This window comes from Procambarus clarkii, chromosome 43 (assembly GCF_040958095.1).
Source record: "Procambarus clarkii isolate CNS0578487 chromosome 43, FALCON_Pclarkii_2.0, whole genome shotgun sequence".
Classification (NCBI taxonomy): domain Eukaryota; kingdom Metazoa; phylum Arthropoda; class Malacostraca; order Decapoda; family Cambaridae; genus Procambarus; species Procambarus clarkii.
This window is the reverse complement of record NC_091192.1, coordinates 245,001-249,900: the sequence shown is the minus strand read 5'-3', so window position 1 is coordinate 249,900 and position 4,900 is coordinate 245,001.

Below are 4,900 nucleotides of genomic sequence, written 5' to 3'. Positions count from 1 at the left end.
TGATAATCCTGCATGGAATTCATGGATAATTCTGCATCCTCCCAGGGAGGTAACCTCTCTACAGGCATGAGCTCACGGGTTTGCTCAAGCAGATGAAATTCGTGGAGGTAGCAGACTGATCTGTGATGCCATTTTTTGCTTCTCCTGTTTCCTCCTGTAAGTAACACAGAATAAATGCTACGCTTCGCTATAAATGTCCGGTTGTAACAGTTCAGTTGACACTTCCTTCCCTATTCTCCAATCCACCTTCTGCTGTGTTTCGTTCCCTCTGTCTCTCTATACAGACCAAACGACAGCTAGCTAGGCTTGCTGGTGTGTCATCAGTTTTCGTAAAAACAATCTAAATTAATGAGCACTCATGGCACACATGAGCTGGCCGTATCAGAGGTTCCAGCAGCTCTTATGAGTCAGCAATGTAGGTGGGCAAGAGGACGCCGAGGGTGGTGTAAAAATTCTCCACCCCTTATACTTTCCTCATGCCGTCTTGCGACTCTTGTCTTCTCCTTTTTCTCCCTTACCGTGATTTCCACTTCCATGCTCTCTTCTTCACCTCCACTCAGAGGTCAGCGTGTGATCCCTCAGCCCAGACCTACCCAGTCCAGACCCAGAGCAGCGTTCATATACTCCTCTCAAGAGTACTTAGATTAATGGGACAAAATCCTTCAAGGAGTTGGGGGATGGAATTGTTTACGCTGTAGTTGAGGACCAGATTGTCGGTGGGGCACGACCTGTTTACAAGTGTACTTGGTCACAGGTTGACCTGTCTACAAGTAGACCTGTAAACCTGTACACAGGTCCTCAAGTAAACCTGGACCCATGGACCCCATGCCCATCCCGTAGGCAGTGGTGGACCCCCATACACATCCCCTGGGTGGTGGTGGACACCATACCCATCCCGTGGGCGATAGTGGACCCCATACACATCCCCTGGGTGGTGGTGGACACCATACCCATCCCGTGGGCGGTTGTGGACTCCGTACCCATCCCGTGGGCGGTGGAGGACTCCATACCCATCCTGTGGGCGGCAGTGGACTCCACATCCATCCTGTGGGCGGTGGTGGACCCCCATACCCATCCTGTGGGCGGTAGTGGACTCCATACCATTCCGTGGGCGGTAGTGGACTCCATACCCATCCTGTGGGCGGTGGGAGACCCCCATACCCATCCAGTGGGCGGTAGTGGACTCATACCATTCCGTGGGTGGTAGTGGACTCCATACCCATCCTGTGGGCGGCAGTGGACTCCACACCCATCCTGTGGGCGGTGGGAGACCCCCATACCCATCCCGTGGGCGGTAGTGGACTCCATACCATTCCGTGGACGGTAGTGGACTCCATACCCATCCCTTGGGCGGTGGTGGACTCCATACCCATCCTGTGGGCGGCAGTGGACTCCACACCCATCCTGTGGGCGGTGGGAGACCCCCATACCCATCCCGTGGGCGGTGGTGGACTCCATACACATCCCTTGGGCGGTGGTGGACTCCATACCCATCCCTTGGGCGTGGTGGACTCCATACACATCCCTTGGGCGGTGGTGGACTCCATACCCATCCCTTGGGCGTGGTGGACTCCATACCCATCCCTTGGGCGTGGTGGACTCCATACACATCCCTTGGGCGTGGTGGACTCCATACCCATCCCTTGGGCGTGGTGGACTCCATACACATCCCTTGGGCGGTGGTGGACTCCATACCCATCCCTTGGGCGGTGGTGGACTCCATACACATCCCTTGGGCGTGGTGGACTCCATACACATCCCTTGGGCGGTGGTGGACTCCATACACATCCCTTGGGCGGTGGTGGACTCCATACACATCCCTTGGGCGTGGTGGACTCCATACCCATCCCTTGGGCGTGGTGGACTCCATACACATCCCTTGGGCGGTGGTGGACTCCATACCCATCCCTTGGGCAGTGGTGGACTCCATACACATCCCTTGGGCGTGGTGGACTCCATACCCATCCCTTGGGCGTGGTGGACTCCATACCCATCCCTTGGGCAGTGGTGGACTCCATACACATCCCTTGGGCGGTGGTGGATTCCATACCCATCCCTTGGGCGGTGGTGGACTCCATACACATCCCTTGGGCAGTGGTGGACTCCATACACATCCCTTGGGCGTGGTGGACTCCATACCCATCCCTTGGGCGGTGGTGGACTCCATACCCATCCCTTGGGCGTGGTGGACTCTATACCCATCCCTTGGGCGGTGGTGGACTCCATACCCATCCCTTGGGCGTGGTGGACTCCATACCCATCCCTTGGGCAGTGGTGGACTCCATACACATCCCTTGGGCGTGGTGGACTCCATACCCATCCCTTGGGCGGTGGTGGACTCCATACCCATCCCTTGGGCGTGGTGGACTCCATACCCATCCCGTGGGCAGTGGTGGACTCCATACCCATTGTAACACCACTATAAAGTACCACTAATAATATAACACTACTAAAGTTGTACACTAAAGTATTATTGTATCCTAGACTATATTTGGTGGTGAGAAGTAAAATAGAGGAAGGAAGGTAGGACTAAAGGATGGAGGAATAGAAAGATTTAGAAAACGTGGACGGGGAGGGGAAACTCGTCTGTGGGGCAACAGAAAACGAGGGGCGCATGGGAAGGGGGAGGTAGGATAAGGAAAGGCGAGGAAGAGGAAGGAGGAGACAGGGGGATACTGAGGAGGGATAGGAAGGAGCAGGAGGAGAGAGTAAGTGGGAGTAGAGAGTAGCATGAGGAATACTTATATAAATACTGAGTAACCGGAACCAAAGGTACACTTCCAAGGAAATGCTACACAGGATTAACTACGCTGCCACCATCTTGTCCATTAACTATATCAAGCAACGAGGCAAGAAACATTGCTTGGCTTGGAGAGTCCTTTATTTCTTTAACTGTCATTACTTATGGGACGGTTGTTAGCAAACTATATCCAGAGGATAAGATGCTCCAACAATTGACACAGACGGAAAGTTTAACACGAGTTTATTGAGAACAAATTATGCTATTCACCACTATAAATCCTACTCTAACACTGGCCAATAGTTAAGAAATTTAGACATGGAACAAAACCCTCAGAGATCACACTTTACCTTAAGACCTCTGTCTCTCCCTCCGGTGGATTCACTCTGTCTCTCCCTGGCTGTGTGATGTTCTTCACAGACCCACTCTGGTCCCTGGTGTCCAGCACTCTCCCTCGCTAACTCTCCTACTGGACCATGTATACACACAAAAAAGCAGGGGGGGGGGGAGATTTGCTGTTGCAAGAGGACGGCCACATGTGCACAAACACTGAAGACATTTTCCCATTAAGTTTGTTTGACATTCACCATTCACTCTTCAAGGAGAGGAATTATTAATTACATGTGTGACTGACCTCTGACCTAGCTGAAAGGGGGAGATCCATGGATTTTTACACATAAGAATCTGGGGTCTAATTCCATTACAATGTTTGACAAGAGTATCATGAAATATTACATACTTGAAACTATGCTGACTAAGACTAACCCAGGAATTTTTAATCAACATACAAGATGATCCAGAAGTCATCTGGGTGGACCTCTTTTAGAAGGCTTCCCTGGGTGAGAACTCTAAGGGGGGGGGGGTCATGGGTGTTACATAAGAACAAAGGTAACTGCAGAAGGCCTATTGGCCCATACGAGGCAGCTCCTATCTATAACCACCCAATCCCACTCATATACTTGTCCAACCTGCGCTTGAAACAATCGAGGGACCCCACCTCCACCATGTTACGTGGCAATTGGTTCCACAAATCAACAACCCTGTTACTGAAACAGTATTTACCCAAGTCTGTCCTAAATCTAAACTTATCCAATTTATACACATTGTTTCGTGTTCTGTCTTGTGTTGATATTTTTAATACCCTATTAATATCCCCCCTGTTATGTCCATTCATCCACTTGTAAACCTCTATCCTGTCACCCCTAACTCTTCGCCTTTCCAGTGAATGCAACTTAAGCTTTGTTAATCTTTCTTCATATGAAAGATTTCTAATTTGGGGAATTAACTTAGTCATCCTACGTTGGACACGTTCAAGTGAATTTGTATCCATTCTATAATACGGCGACCAAAACTGAACTGCATAATCTAAATGGGGCCTAACAAGAGCAAGATATAGCTTAAGAACCATACCAGGTGTCTTGTTACTAACGCTTCGAATAATAAATCCCAGTGTCCTATTCGCCTTATTACGAACATTCATGCATTGATCCTTTTGTTTTAAATTCTTACTAATCATAACTCCCAGATCCCTTTCGCAATCTCAACACCATCTAGCTCGTATCAAGTAAATCTATCATCATTACCTAGCCTCAGAACTTTACATTTATCAGCATTAAACTGCATGTGCAAATCCTTTGACCATTTCAAAACCCTATCTAGATCAACTTGAAGTGATAGTGAGTCCTCCTCCGAATTAATTTCCCTACCGATTTTCGTATCATCGGCAAATTTGCAAATGTTGCTACTCAAACCTGAATCTAAATCATTTATATATATTATAAACAACAGAGGTCCCAGGACATAGCCCTGAGGTACTCCACTAACAACATTATTCCACTCTGACTTAACCCCATTTATACTAACTCTCTGTTTCCTTTGGAATAGCCATGCCCTAATCCAACTTAATATAGCACCCCCAATACCATGAGCTTCTATTTTTTTAATTAGTCTTTCATGTGGCACTGTATCAAAAGCTTTGCTAAAGTCAAGGTACACAACATCACAATCCGTACCACTATCAACTGCCTCAACTATGCTGGAATAAAAAGTTAGCAAATTTGTTAAACATGAACGGCCATTTGTAAAACCATGTTGCGACTCATTTATTAATTTATGTTTTTCAAGATGGAGACGAATTGTATTTGCAATTATTGATTCAAG